At 34.7% G+C, this 16,914-nt stretch overlaps 1 non-coding gene across 1 annotated transcript; it reads right to left on the reverse strand.

Annotated features, from left to right (window-relative positions):
• Positions 1–290: 290 nt before the first annotated feature.
• On the reverse strand, positions 291–397 carry LOC128036330 (small nucleolar RNA R71). Its single transcript, XR_008193128.1, has one exon. It is a non-coding gene; the product is annotated as a small nucleolar RNA R71 (small nucleolar RNA).
• Between the last annotated feature and the right edge of the window lie 16,517 nt (positions 398–16,914).

Raw genomic sequence — 16,914 nt, forward strand, 5'->3', positions numbered from 1 at the left:
CAATAATTCTAGCTGAAGCCAGTCATGTTCCAGATGCTTCAGACTATGGGCCAATTCAGTATAATGCCTACTGAAGATCCTATCTTCACTTAAGGCTATTTATGGAAGTGAGCAATTCTTTCAAGTTAGCTGGAGTACTCGAAGATGTATTACGACTGAGGCTGTTCCCATATTCGCTAAGGGACAGAGCTCGTGCCTGGTTGAACTCATTGCCACCGAACTCCATTTCTACATGGTAAGAGTTAGCTAAGAGATTCCTCATGAAGTATTTCCCACCGAGCAAGAATGCCAAGTTAAGGAATGATATCACTGCCTTTCAACAAATGGATGATAAGTCCCTGTATGAGGCATAAGAAAGGTATAAAGAGTTATTATGAAAGTGCCCTCATCATGGAATCCTACATTGCATTCAACTTGAGACATTCTATAATGGTCTCAACGCTTACATGAGGATGGTAGTGGACGCCTCTGCTAATGGTGCTCTCCTTTCTAATTCTTATAATGAAGTTTACGAATTATTGAGAGGATTGCTAACAACAATTATCAATGGCCAACCAATCGAGCAGTGTTAGGAAGACGAGTCACTGGAATACATGAAGTGGACAGTCTCACTTCACTCGCATCTCAGGTATCTTCAATATCCTTAATGCTTAAGAATCTTACCACTATTGGGTCTAACAGTTTTGTAGCCCAACCACCTAACCAATTTGAGAATATAGCCCGTGTGTATTGTAGGGAAGGTCATTTGTTTGAAGAATGTCCATCGAACCCCGAATCCGTGTATTACATGGATAACCAAAACCAAAACTGAGGGAGGCAAGGACTGCAATCCAACTTTTATAACTCATCGTGGCGAAATCACCTGAATTTTTCCTGGAGTAACCAAGGGGCTAGAACCAATAACACTTATGCCCAACCTAGACCAGCTCAGCCGCCTAGTTTCCTCCAACAAGTTCAGAAACCAACCCAAGCGGAACCATCCAATAGCTTAGAGAATTTATTGAAGGCATACATGGCGAAAAACGATGCCACTCTGAGAAATTTAGAGAATCAAGTGGGCCTGCTTGCTACTGAACTCAGGAACCGACCACAAGGTGCTCTACCTAGTGACATGGAGAATCCAAGAAATCTGGGGAAGGAACATTGTAAAGCATTGACATTAAGGAGCGGAAAGACAATAGAGCCCAACACTGTCGAAGTTGAAAAGGAGCCATCTGACGCTCAAGATTCAGAAGAAGTTCAACAAAGTGTTGAAATTCTAGTTTCACTAGAACCAGAATCTATAAAACTCGACAAAGTAACCTCAGGACTAGCTAATTCTAATCAACTAACAACGTCGTTAGATGCAGAATTGCTGCCAAAGATGAATCAACCAGAATCAGTCCCAGTAATGAAACCACCACCACCCTACCCTCAAAGACTTCATAAACAGAAGTAGGAGATTCATTTCAAGAAGTTCCTTGACGTACTTAAGCAACTTCACATCAATATCCCGTTGGTTGAAACACTTGAGCAAATGTCGAACTACGTCAAGTTCATGAAAGATATCTTATCCAAGAAATGAAGACTTGGAGAATTTGAGACGGTAGCTCTGATGAAGGAATGCAATGCATATCTTTAAGACAAACTACCTCCAAAATAGAAGGATCCTGGATGTTTTACCATACTGTGCAACATTGGAGCAACTTATTGTGGCAAGGCATTATGTGACTTAAGTGCAAGTATCAACTTGATGCCCATGTCAATATTTAGGAAATTGGGGATAGGAGAAGTTAGACCAACTACAGTTACACTTCAACTAGCATATCGATCCTTAGCACATTCAGAAGGAAAAATCGAAGACGTATTGGTACATGTAGATAAGTTTATCTTTCCTGCTGACTTTGTAATTCTAGATTTTGAAGCAGACTAAGAAGTACCAATCATCCTAGGAAGGCCGTTCCTAGTAACTGGAAGGACCCTTATTGATGTGCAGAAGGGCGAGCTCACTATGCGTGTTTAGGATGATCAGGTAACATTTAACGTCTTTAAGTCTATGCGATTTCCTGACACAATGGATGATTGCTCTGCAGTGTCTGATTTAGAGGATTTAATAGTGGAAAAGGAACTCAACTGTGTTGAGGACCCACTGGAAACAATTTTGACATCGAATACTCCAAATGATGAAGAGGAGGATGAATACTTAGCTTTGCTAGAAGCTAATTAAAGGGGATTTAATCCGCAATCCCATTTTGAATCTTTAGAGTTAGAAAAGAGGGACTATTATCAACCAAAAGCGTCGATCGAGGAGCCACCTAAATTAGAACTCAAGGTATTACCTTCTCATTTAAAATACGTTTATTTAGGTAACGCTTCTACTCTACCTGTGATTGTTCCAGCAGAATTGACCACTAAGCAAGAAGAGAAACTTATCTTAGTTTTGAAACAATTCAAGAAGGCCATCGGATGGACCATAGCCGATATTCACAATATTAGTCCATCTGTATGCATGCACAAGATTATCCTAGAAGATGGTAAAAAAGGGATGATCGATGGACAATGGAGACTTAACCCCATCAGGAAGGATATAGTAAAAAAAGAGATCATCAAGTGGTTAGATGCGGGTCTCATCTATCCCATCTCAGATAGTTCATGGGTAAGCCCAGTCCAGTGCGTGCCAAAAAAAGGAGGTATTACAATCGTAGAGAATGAGAACAATGAGTTGATACCGACTAGAACGATTACGGGATGGAGAATCTGCATCGATTACCGGAAGCTAAACAATGCGACTAGGAAAGATCACTTTCCTTTGCATTCTTGGACCAGATGCTGGATAAACTCGTAGGATGAGATTACTACTATTTTCTCGATGGATACTCAAGGTATAATCAGATTACAGTAGCACCGGAAGATCAACACAAAACGATATTCACCTGCCCATGTGGTACGTTTGCATTTAGATGCATGCCATTTGGTTTATGTAATGCACCTGCTACATTTCAAAGATGTATGATGTCTATTTTTACTGACATGGTTGAGAAATATTTAGAAGTTTTTATGGACGATATTTCAGTATTCGGAGATGTTTACGATGATTGCCTAGCCAATCTAACAAGGTACTAAGGCAATGCGAAGAAATGAATCTCGTGCTCAACTGGGAAAAGTCCCATTTTATGGTACGAGAACGAGTTGTTCTAGGACATTGGATAACGAGACATGGGATCGAGGTAGACAAAGCAAAGGTAGACATTATTGAGAAACTCCCACCTCCAACATCTGTAAAGGGTGTTAGGAGCTTTTTGGGCCACACCGATTTTTATTGAAGATTTATCAAGGACTTCTCCAAAGTTGCTAAACCCTTATGCAAATTATTGCAGAAGGACTTTATATTCAAATTTGATGAGGAATACTTAAAAGCCTTCAATGATTTGAAGAGTCGATTAGTCACGGCACCCATAATCGTCACACCAGACTGGGATTTGCCATTCGAATTGATGTGTGATGCAAGTGACTTCGCAATTGGAGATGTCTTGGGCCATCGGAGGAACAAAGTTTTTCATCCCATCTACTACGCAAGTTGAACCCTAACAGGAGCTCAACTGAATTATACAATAACAGAAAAGGAGTTACTTGCTATTGTGTTTGCTTTCGACAAGTTTCGATCTTATCTGGTAGGTACCAAAGTGACTGTCTATACGGATCACTCGGCAATTATGTATTTACTTGTGAAGAAAGACGCTAAGCCGAGGCTGATCCAATGGGTACTTCTACTTCAAGAGTTAGATCTAGAAATTCAAGATTGAAAGGGAGTCGAAAATCAAGTAGCATATCACTTGTCCAAATTGGAGCCACAAGAAGGGAATTCTCTTCTTATACCAATTCAAGAGACATTTCCAGACAAACATATCCTGAAGGTAAATCATGTCCACAATACCCCTTGATTTGCTGATATTACTAACTATTTAGCTTGTGGTTTGATGCCAATTGGTAAGACGTATCAACAAAGGAAAAAGTTTCTTCACGATGTGAAGTACTATTTCTGGGAAGAGCCATATGTGTTTAAAAAGTGTGCAGATCAGATGATCAGGAGATGCATGGCAGAAGATGAAATAGCGAAGATTTTATACCATTGTCACTCAGCTCCAAGTGGGGGACACTTCGGAGGTACACGTACAACGGTCAAAGTATTGCAAGACGGATTCTTTTGGCCAACACTATTCAAGGACGCATATGCTTACGTGAAGAGCTGTGATCGATGTTAAAGGGTTGGAAATGTCACTAATAGAAATGAGATGCCTCGAATAAACATCATTGAGGTAGAGTTGTTCGATGTATGGGGTATTGACTTTCTTGGTCCTTTTCCTCCGTCTTGCGGTCACAAGTACATACTAGTAGCAATAGACTATGTGTCTAAGTGGGTCGAGGCTGAGGCATATCTGACAAACGATGCTAAGGTTGTGGTGAAGTTTCTGCAGAAGCATGTGTTCACAAGGTTTGGAACCCCAAGAACTATCATCAGTGGTGAAGGATCTCACTTTGTGAACAAGTGGTTATAATGGTTATTAGACAAGCACGGAGTGAAACACAAGGTTGCAACAGCTTACCATCCGCAGAAAAATGGACAAGCTGAACTGGCAAATAAGGAGATCAAAGGCATACTTGAGAAGGTAGTCTGCTCGAATCAACGAGATTGGTCCACAAGATTAGATGATGCTTTATAGGCTTACAGAACATCATACAAGACACCGTTAGGGATGTCACCCTATAGGTTAGTTTTTGGGAAAGCCTGCCATCTACCATTGGAGTTAGAGCTCAAAGCTTACTGGGCTCTTCAACAGCTTAATTTGGATCCTATGCTCGCGAAAGAGAAACGGATGTTCCAACTCAGTGAGTTAGAAGAGTTCCGAATGTTCTCATATGAAAATGCCAAATTACTTAAAGAAAGACTCAGAAATGGCATGACAACCACATTCGAGTTCGAGAATTTGAAGCAGGTCAGCAAGTCTTGTTGTGCAATTCCAGATTGAAGTTCTTTCCAGGTAAGCTAAAATCACGTTGGTCCGGTCCATTTATGATTCACGAAGTCTATCCATACGGAGTTGTTGAACTCCAAGGTAAGGGAGGTAATTTCTGAGTTAATGCTCAACGCCTGAAACATTATTGGGGAGATAAAATTGAACGAGATAAAATCTCGTTCATTTTATCGGATACTTAATTTTTTGTTTTTCTTTTTCAATAAATGATTTAGTGTATATTTTTGGGTAAAGCATGTTAAAATTGGAACTTAAGCGGGACCGTTTGTGATCCCTCCAATCTTTCTTGAGAATTTATTTGGACATAATTTTCCAAGAAATTATCCCCTAAATGGAAAAATAAATTTTTAGTTTCAAATAAAATGGTCAATTTTGATCCAAGTTTTAATTTGCAACTCAATTTTAAATTTTCATTAAGTATAGGGACTTAATTGAATTAGTTTTAAAATTTAGTCGCTCTTTTCATAAATAATAAAAAACTAGGTGCCTTTCTTTGTGAATATTATCAAAAGCATCTAGAATAAATATCTTTAATATTATTAATAATTTGATAAAATTTAATATATAATTATATTATTTATAATTTATATATTAATTTTTATCAACTTAGCTTAGAATTAGGATTAATTAGGAATTTTTTATTTCTGCACAATAAAATAAGAGATGGGAATCAAAAGTAAATATGGACAAGTAGTAAAGTCTAAAGTGTGGCAATAGGTATATACATGTCTAGGATTGGATCTAGGAAGAGTTTGATACTTAAGCAGTAAAATTGACTCACCTCCTCTTTTCTGGAATCCTACCTGGTGTATTGTATCTATTCACTTTAACAATGAGGACATTGTTCATTTTAAGTTGGGGGGATCGAAAATTGAAATTATTTCCACTCAAAATAAATTATTTTCTTTTAATTATGAATATGATATATTTTTGTTCAATAAATTTGAATTTTGTTAAGTATGCTAAATTTAAGTATGAATAAAGTTTGATTATTTCAATAAATTGTTATATTAGCTTAATAATGACATGAAATGTATTTCTAATAAATTGTTATATTAGCTTAATAATGACATGAAATGCATTTCAATAAATTGTTATATTAGTTTAATAATGACATGAAATGTATTTCTAATAAAGCATGCGAATCATACCATGAAATTTTAGTTCTTTAGGAAAGTTAGGCATGCATGAAAGTTTAAGTATTTAGAATTGACTTAGTAGTTTCTTGAGGTGAAATCCTAGGAAGCATGGAACGTTGAAAATGATTTATGCAACTGTTGTTTGGACCGTTTGAGCCTTTCAAGCCAACCATGATGAAATTTTTATCCTTTGAAACCCAACTTTGAGACTTTATGGCCTAATTTTATTTGAACCCTTACAAAGTTAGCCATCACTTTTCTTAATTATCTTAAAAATGTCCCAAAAACTAGACTCAGTACTATTCAGAGTATTCTTTGAAAATAAGTTTGGGGGAGTTGTAAAGACGTATGAAATGCTCTAAAAATTGTAGTACATATAGTTAAATACTCGAAAAAAATAATAAAAAAAGAATATGTACTTGAAGTAAATTACACTAAAGAGCACGTGAAAAGGAAAGAAAAGTTGATGTATTGAAGGTAATTATTTTGAAAGGTCCGATACAAGCTGAGTCTAGGGTTTTTTTAAACCTAAAATTATCTATCTTTTACCTACCCCTAAGCCCAGCCTCGTTACAACCTTGTTAAAGGCCTATTGATTCAAAGTTCCAATGTTACCTACATTAGTGGAGAGAAATTGCTCTATTCAACATATGAAGACATCAATTAAGCTTAATGATTGCAGTTTAATTTTGAATAAGGGATTAAAATCAAATTGGCAGGGATTAACATGTCTTTATTAAGAAACATTTAGTCTAATTTTGCTATTGTAGTAATTGTTGAGATTAATTTGAATGATATATATACTTGAGTAGCATAATTACCAAATTTCTTGTTTTTGAGCATAAGTATATTGATTTCATGATTTTGGGAAGAATTATGTTCTGAAGGAGTTTTTCAAAACGTGTTTTCGAGAAAGTTATTTTCAAATTTGTGCATTACTCAGGACGAGCAATGAATTATTTTTGGGGGTGTGGAAACACGAAAATTTATGTGTTTTTACATGCCCTTTTTAACTTAAAATCATGCTATTTCGATTAAATTATTGTCGAACAATAATTAAATATTATAAAATAATTAAATTATGTTAAAAATATAAACATGATAAATTTTAATTAATTTTATATTTAATTTTGATTAATTTTGACTATTTTCGATAGATTCGCACAAAGAGCGAAAATTGGCTCGGCAGACAATGCTCGAAGAATAAAACCGAAAAGTAATTTGAAGCATCGAGGCAAATTTATTTCCTGCCTAAGATGGTCCAAAAATGTGTATTAATTCATAATATAATTAATTTTAATTTATTCCCAATTTAATTTGGGCTAAATAAATTATTATTAATTAATTATGGAAAAAAAGAGTCCAGTTGAACCGCATTGGTTGAACCCAATCTAGTGAACCGAACCAGCCACCAATTGGGCTGCCCAGAACCGTCCATATGCTGACCAAAATCAGCATTTTAGCTGACTAAATAAGCTTGGAAAGAAGCCCTTGAAGAACTTTCAACCTTGCATTCAAACCCCTCCAAAAAATGTGGCTTTATGGATTTGCCCCAGGCTATTTTTAGCAAAAGTTGAATCTCTCAACTTTGCCATGTGTGTGGCCACCCAAGGGGGGTCTCTTTGGGTGATGAAATTTTCTATTTGTAGCAGCCACAATCAGCTATAAAAGCCACACATTGCTGATCATTCAACTCATCCCTCACACTCTCATTCTCTATTCTCCTCTCTCACTTTCTCTCAACTTTTCCTTCCCTTTTTCCCTTTTGTTCAAGTGTCTATTTCTTCTCTTGGGAAAGAGGTCCTCATCAGCCATTTTTGAGCAGAAATTAAAGTGTTCGTAAGCCACCTTGATAGCCAAGGACAACGGAGAATGAAGAACAGAGAAATCAGTCAAGCCACGGAGAAACACCAGATTTGCTTCTTGTTCCCTATCTCTTTAAATTTCGTTGTTGTTTTGACAAACATGTTTATGGATATTTATGCTATTTAAATGGTTATTTTAATCAATCTAGCTTGAATTTAATATGTGTTGGGTTGATTATATTTTGCCTGCTTGAATTACTGAAATTGTGTTTGTGTTGTTATAGGCCTCGGTAAGATGCTTGATTAAGTAAAATCATGCCTAAATTATTCTTGCAATATTAATTGTTAGATAACTAATGAGTTAATTATTAAATCGTATTGAAATTGTAATTAATCGACAAAATACTTAATCAGTGCATGTTTATTCTTCTAAGGTAGCTGAAGTTAATTTAGCATTGTATTTGGCGATACATATGCCTTGCATAACTTGCAAGATTATTGTGATTTAACTGTTTCAAGGTAGAAATACTCTATTACCTCACTTGATCTTTTATATGCTTGTGAAGATTGATTAATCGCTTGGATTGACATTGAAAAATATTCAAGAGATTGATTAATTTAATAAGTATGTATGAACAGTAGTTAGCAGATTACCGAGTTGCCGTGAATTTGTTCGTAGCAGTATAAACACATAAGTTTAATAATTCTAAGTTAAATGAATGTAATTAATCCAACACAATTATTTCATCTTGATTAAACCTTATTTGAAATCATGCATTAGAACCTTTTTATTTTTAATTTTTTTACTTAGTTTTTAACCCTTAGTTTTTAATCATCTTTAAACCAAAATATTTTCCATCACCAAAGTGTTTTAACATTAATTTCATAAATATTCCTTTTTACAGTCCCTGTGGGTACGATAACTCAACATTTACTTGTCACTTTATTACTTGTTGCGATTGTGTACACTTGCACATTTTCGTCATTCCACCATGCCATATGCACGTGTATGGCACACAGTCGTGTGCCAGGCCGTGTATCTGGTCATGTAACTGCATTCACATGTGTGCATAAAACAAACTATTTTATAAAAAAATTTTAAAACTTGGTTTTACTGCAAGCATGCAAGTTAGTTGTAATATTTGTAGTGTTACAATGGAACACTAAAGTATTCCAAGGATCGAACCCAAAGAAGATGAGAATTGAGTGATAAACAACGTAGGCTATAGAGTCTAAGAGGCTACTGATATGATTTTATAATACGGCAAATCGTAATAATAAATTTTTGCAAGAAAATTAAATATGTTAATCTAGGGACCAAATTATAAACAATACAAAACTAAGAGATTAATAAATAAATGACTATGGTGGTTGGTTGATTTCGATGTGGTTCGTCGATCTTCAAGTGAGGGACTTAAATTGCTTAAATTACTAAGTGGCTCCATTTCATTTCTAGATTTTAATTTTACTAATTTAGACAAATTAATTTGATTTATCGCTTTTCTCACCGATTAATCTGTGACGAATAAAGTGGTGCACAACAAGATTACCTCTCAGTTTTACTTGTCTAGATATTCCATTAGGGGCATCACTTCCTAGGTTTTTAGGTCTATTCAATTTAGTCCAATTTACTACAATTTAGTCCCTTGTCCAAAAAAATCAACTTACCCATATCTCCATCAACCAACCTCCTTTTTAGGTTTAGCTACTCATACTAAAAATAAATAGAATGGGCATGGAAATGAAAAACAAAGAAAATATTAAATTAAAGTTTAAGAAAAATATAAAAGTTTGGATTTTTATGTAAGAAAACTTAAAGAACATGAAACTAAAGACATTCAAAAAGATAATCTAAAGCAATAAATATAAAAGGAACAAACTTTAACTAATTTGAAGTAAAAAAATAGAAATACATTAAACTAAAGCTAGAAATATCTTACAGCCAAGTTACAGGGACTGAAAGTGTAAATAAACCTAAGCTACAATGATAACTAATTTAACTAACACTAAGAACACTAAGAACACGAAGTAAATGCAGAAAAATAAACCCTAAAACTAAGAAAGAATAAAAGAAAATAAAAACCCTATAAAAGTTGAAGAAAAACTAGGAGAAAACCTAGAGAAACTAAAGCTAAGAACTAAACTAATGTGTATCCCGTTCCTCCTGAGCCAAAATTGGTTGTTTTAGGCTGAATGCTGATGAATTTTCATTGCCAAAATTGTCCTTACATGGGCCTTGGGAGATCGGTGGATCGGGTGGACAAAGACTACCCTTTTTGTCCAATTTTGTCCCCCTCATGATATAGGTGTCGCGATCCGCAAAAGAGGATATCGTGATACCTCAAGCAGTTTCGAACCTTGGGGTTTTCTTTGAAGGGTGGATATCACGACACCCAAAGTGGATATCATGATACCCTTTGCTTTGGTGTCGTTTGTTTTCAACCTGCAACATGTTCGTACACCACTCAACCACATGTTAGGCCCCCCAATGGCATCATTGGCCAAATTGGGTCACAAAATGAGTAAAAACGAGACATTGATACATATTAACTTAAAATCTAAAAATTACAAAAAAAACTATGAAAAAGACACTACTTTGCTTAAGAATAAGCTCGTTAAGTATACCGAAAAAGCCTAATTTGCCATATCACATTATGGTAGATCACTGTGTCTACTTTTAGTTACCTTCCAAAATAAGCTTTTTTACCCTAAATCATTTATACCACAAGCAACACTTTAAACCAAGTTTCAATCAGTTCAAAAGAATCATTATTATATCAAAAACATTTCTTATATCGACCAACCTATGTGTCTAACCAATATGCCAAAATTGGCACCTGAATCCAACAATTCAAATTCAAACATGAAATCATATTCAAAACAATCCAATGTCTTCCAAAGCACCATAATTCCAACATTTAACCATATATAACAACCTATAATGATTCACTATCAACCATACAAGCATGTACAAATCCTTACCAAAACCATTCAACCATAGCATATGAATACCATTCATTCACTAAGCTCACTTCAAAACATGTCACCTTATCACCATATAAGACTTATAACATACATACCTAACAATCCATAAAGATTACCAAATATAAGGATCATTACCAACTTATTACTATATATCACTAGACATTCAAAATGTCAAATTCATCCTAAACATAACATATACAACCACATAAATTTCTGAGGAACATGGCATGACCAAACCAAAATTTTCACCAACTCTTGAGTCTCAGATTACCACTAGATGCTGAAGTTGATGATCGAATCAATAATTACCTAACCTGTACATGGGAAACAAAATCGCACACTGAGTATAACTCGGTGGTATTTCTATAATCTGAACATTTAAACAATATATAATACATTCAAATGCATAAGTTAAAAATAATAATAAATGATATGCAAATCAACATGTAAACTTTCACTTCTTCATAGCATCATTAATCAATCTTACAAAAGTTCAAACATCACACTGTCATTTCACATTCATTGAAATATCAAGCAGTAATACCCCATTACATTTCAATTTCCACTGTATGCATTCAAAAGTCATAATCATCCTTATTCTAATTTGTTTCACATACCGTAATTCTAATTCCCATTTTCATTTCCCTATTAACATGACTCGGACTCGGATGAAAACACGGATCTAACCAACACACCAATTAGGCACCCAGTGCCTATTGGATAAATCCAAAATAACACGTTGCACCCTGTGCTAGTTGATAAAAATCGACAAATAGATTTGCCTAGTACTGTTCGACATAATCGACAAATGGGGTGCCCAACACTCCCCGACACATAGTTGTATAACCTTGAACTCTTTCTATCATATGCTATACTAATTATACCTGACCCTGCCCGAACAGTTAATAGGCTAACAATTTCTGACATTTATTTTCAACCAATTCTTCATTCCAATATCATAATCTCAATCAACCAAATCCATAATTCTCATATATATAACAACATAGTTCATCACAACATAAGCCTAATTTCACATTTCAAATAGCATTTAATATTTCTAAATCTATTCAATCCTTAATACAAATGACCAATTCAATCACATCATTACAACTCACTGAATCGATAATAGCTCACCTTATAAGCTTACCATACAATGCAATGTAACAATGCAACAATTAAGATATATCAGATTATAGAAACACAAACCGTAAACTCCAAGCTATTTGTCGATAACTTTACATTTTCCTTTCTTTTTTGAGGGATCCCAATCAACGTTAGCTACAGATTAAAACAAACATACAAAATTATTAATACACATCCAAATTCAAATTTAATATTTAATTTATGTAACTTTTTTTTATTTTATTCAATTTAGTCCCTAAAACCAAGACTAACATACCTTTCAAATTTAGCTTCAACCTTTCATTTTGATTGCGCTTTAGTCCTAATTGGACTTCTTATTTTTCATTTCTATCACAAATTTTGAAATTTATGCATTTTAATCCCTATTGAACAAAACCATCAATTAACTTTACAATTTAATCATTTTTCAACTCTAAACTTAAAATATATCAAATTAACCCCTAGAACTTCAATTTGCCATCAATGGAAACATTCTCAATCTTTAATAGTATTGAAAAATACAGCATGGGCTAGCTAGCTTAAGCTATCAGGATTTTAAAAACATAAAAATTACAAAAAAGGACTAAATTTCACTAACCAATTTGAAAGCCAAATATTGAAACCCTTGATATTTGAACTTTCCGTTTTCCTCTTCTTCTTCTTCTAACTTTCATGAGTTTGGGAAAGAAAAGAGATTATGTTTTCTCTTTTATCCCACACATATGTGTTAATTATGTTTTATTTTATTAATTATCATTATTTTATTAAAATTTTAGAACATTATACATATATAAAGCTTACCAACTAGCCATTATAACACTAAGGGGGTTTCCTTGATGTTGTGGTTACGCCATAAAACTTTCACGAGTGGAACACGTTTATTTCATAATTCTTTTAGCTCAGAAGCTAAAATTTCAACCGGCTCTTCCCCGTATGACAAATCGGGCTGAAATTCAATTTCTTCCGTTGAAATGACATGAAACGAATTCAATCAATATCTCCTAAGCATGAACAAGTGAAATACATAATGTATTTTCTGTAACTCCTCTGATAATGCCAACCAATATGCAACTGGTCTAACCTCTTCAACAATTTCATACGGTCCAATAAATCGAGGACTCAACTTTCTTTTTCGGCCAAACCGTAGAATTTTCTTCCATGGAGATACCTTCAGAAATACTTTTTTGCCTCCAGCAAACTCGATATCTTGATGTTTTAGGTCTGCATAAAATTTCTGTCTATTGAAAGCTGTTTTCAATCTATCTCTGATCACTTTAACTATATCTTTTGTTTCTTGGATCAATTTTGGCCCAACTATTTTTCTTTCCCCAAACCCGACCAGCAAATAGGTATTTAACACCTTTGACCATATAATGCTTCATATGGAGCCATTTGAATGCCTGACTAGAAACTGTTATTATAAATTGATTTAGCTAACGGTAAAAAACTTAGTCTGATTCAAAATCAATTACACAGGTTTGAAGCATATCTTCTAAGATCTGATTAACTCGCTCCGATTATCTGTCCGTCTGCGGGTGAAAAGTAGTGCTGAAATTTAGTCTTGTACCTAAATATTTATTTTACTGTCTCCAGAATCTTGAGCTGAATCTAGGATCCTCGTTGGAAATAATTGACATAAGCACGTCGTGCAATTTGACTATTTCTCGAATATATACTTTAGTTAACTTTGGAAGTGACCAATCGATTCTAACTGCAAGAAAATGAGCTGACTTTGTAAATCGAGAAACTATCACCCAAATGGCGTTTCTTTTGCTTGGAGATAATGGTGACCTTGTCACAAAATCCATAATTATATGCTCCAATTTCCATTCAGGAATTGAGATAGACTGAAGAAACTCAATTATCTCTCTTTTCATACTGGGCCACCAATACATTTCACGTAAGTCGCGAGTATTAACTCTTTTAGTTCGGCAATATCTGGATCACAAATTTGATTACGAAACCTTAGACAATCACAATTATCAATGCTGATGTTTTCTACCAAGCCACGTTGGATTATTTCCCTTTTTCCCGACAACATGAAATCAACAAGTTGCGCTTCTCTAATTTGTTCAAACAATGCCGACTTGATTTTCAATTCGGCCAACAAGTTACCAACACTGCTAATACTTAGCTGAGCGAACATCGCCTGTAATTTAACTACTGCCTTTCTGCTTAATGCGTCAACGATGACGTATATGTAATTACATTTCCATCTTACGTCAAAATGTAGCCCAAACCGCTTAACGAGGCATCACTGTAAACCTCAAAAATTTTCCCCAATTCAGGCAAAGTTAAGATCAATGCTTCGATTAACATTAATTTTCGCTTCTTGAAACTCTCATGACATTGTTCATTCCAAACAAAATGGACATTCTTTTGAAACAATTTCATCATCAGCATAGCTAACTTTGAAAACCTGTTTACAAATATTCGGTAGTAATCTACCAAACCAAGAAAACTACGGACCTCTGACACATTTTTTGGTGCTTTCTACTATAAGATAGCCTCGATCTTTTTAGGACCAACACATATCCTATCTGCAAAAAATACATGTCCCAAAAACATGACTTCGTGTAACCAGAACTCACATTTATTAAGCTTCCCATATAGTTGTTTCTTTAGTAAGACTTGCAACATAGTTCTAAGATGCTACTCATGTTCAGCCTCTAATTTTGAGTAGATTAGGATGTCGTCGATTAATACTACCACGAACTGATGCAACTAGGGTTGGAAAATGTGGTTCATGAGTTCCATTAATGCTGCATGAGCATTTTTCAAATCGAAAAGCATTACTAAAAATTCGTAGTGACCATAACGCGTACGAAACATCATTTTAGATGCACCACTATCTTTTACTCAGATACTAACTTGATCTCAAATCAATCTTAGAAAAGATTGGAGCTCCTTTCAATTTATCGATTAAGTCATCGATACGAGGTAGGGGATACCTATTCTTAATCATCTGTTTATTCAATTTTTGGTAGTCTATACAAAGTTGCATTGAGCCATCTTTCTTTTTAACGAATAAAACTAGATATCACCAGGGCAATATACTAGGACGTGTAAAGTCACGATCCAGTAAATCTTGCAACTGAACTTTCAATTCATTTATCTTTGTTGGTGCTATAAATAAGGGGTAATTCATATTGGTGCCGTGCCAAGAAACACTTCGATTATGAATTCCACTTGTCGATCTAGTGGTATTCCCAGTAATTCCTCAAGAAAAACATTAGAAAATTCACACAGAATCTGAATCTTACACAATTGGTTATCGTCAATGTTTGAATTAATGACATAAGATAGAAAAGATTTACAACCTTGATTTAAAAGTTTATTAGCTTGAACAGACGAAATGATCCTAGTTGAACCACTTGTTCTTATGCCATTAACTTTCACGATCTCAGTATTCGGGCCCTGAATAGAAAACTTTTTCTTACGGTAATTTAGAATCACTACATGCTCGGTTAACCAATCCATACCTAAGATTAAATCAAAATCGCCAAAAGGCATAATAAACAAACCTACCAAAAATGCTAGGCTTTGAATTTCTAATAGGCAATGTCTACCATTTCATAAACTAGCAATGTTTGACCCAAAGGACTCGATACAAACATGGCTACTTTTGACATTTCAGGACTCCCAGATTTAACCAGATTAGCATTAATTTATGAGTGAGAATAACTAGGGTCCATCAAAGCATAACTAGGTGTAGAGAATAGTAGAAATATACCTGCTGCGATAGCGGTAGCATCACCTTCCTCTCGAGTTCAAACTACATAAGCTCGTGCCGAAGCTTTAGCCATTGATTGTTGTACCACAAATTATTTTCTCTTTCTAGCATCACCTCTGGCTACTGAACCACCACGACTAATACCACAACCCCTAATTGTAGGTGTAGATCTCTAAGTAATAGTAGGTGCAACATTTTCATCTCTCAGACTATCAAGAGAGAAGTGCTCCAATGATCCGCATCGAAAACAAGCATTTAATAATTTTTAGCATATCCACCAATGTTTCTTCCCACAATACTCACAACTCGGCACTTTAAGAGCTCTAGTTGGGCCTTTTACACTACCAACTTAAACTTTCAATTGACGATCTCACATTCTTTTCAATGTAGCCGATCTGCAGGTGCTTTCCAAGGCTTACAAGATTATCTAGTTTGTTTAGGCATTGGATGTGTGCTAGGGGTTTCAAATGGTTTTCTCGTAACACGAGGAGGTTCAAATTTCTTATCTAATCCCAAAGACTGTTCAACTATCTTTGCCCGCTCTAAAAAATTAGCAAATTCCTTTATCTTCAATGCCACCAAATGTGTTCTAATTTTGTCACGCAACCCATGCAGAAAACGTTTACAACTCGCCTCTTCAGTCAGTATAAGCTCTAAAGTATATTTTCCAAGTCAAAAATATTCTCGCTCGTAATTTATGTAACACGTAGGTTTATAAAAGAGTTATCGTCTCCACAGGGACTGTATTTAAATTGATATTTGTAAAAATTACTATTCACAAATTGGTTAAGAAAAAACTATAATTTTGAGTGATAGGAGTTAAATTAAGTTAATTAACTAAATAAGTTAATCTAAATGCAAATGAAATGAAATGCAAGGTGATCGTTTAGCAGCGATTTTCACGAGTTAACAACAATAACATGAATAAGCTAGAACAAGTACAACATTTGACTCAATTCATTTTTCATCATGCTTAAAAATGTTCCAAAAAAATTCCATAGCAACTCAATCACTCATTAACTTGGAATCTGATATAAGTTCTTTTGAAATCTTATACTTACAAAAACATGTATATTTCTATGTCCATATTTAACTAAGGATTCCTAAGAATTTATGTA

The sequence above is a fragment of the Gossypium raimondii genome, chromosome 13 (assembly GCF_025698545.1).
Source record: "Gossypium raimondii isolate GPD5lz chromosome 13, ASM2569854v1, whole genome shotgun sequence".
Taxonomy (NCBI): Eukaryota; Viridiplantae; Streptophyta; class Magnoliopsida; order Malvales; family Malvaceae; genus Gossypium; species Gossypium raimondii.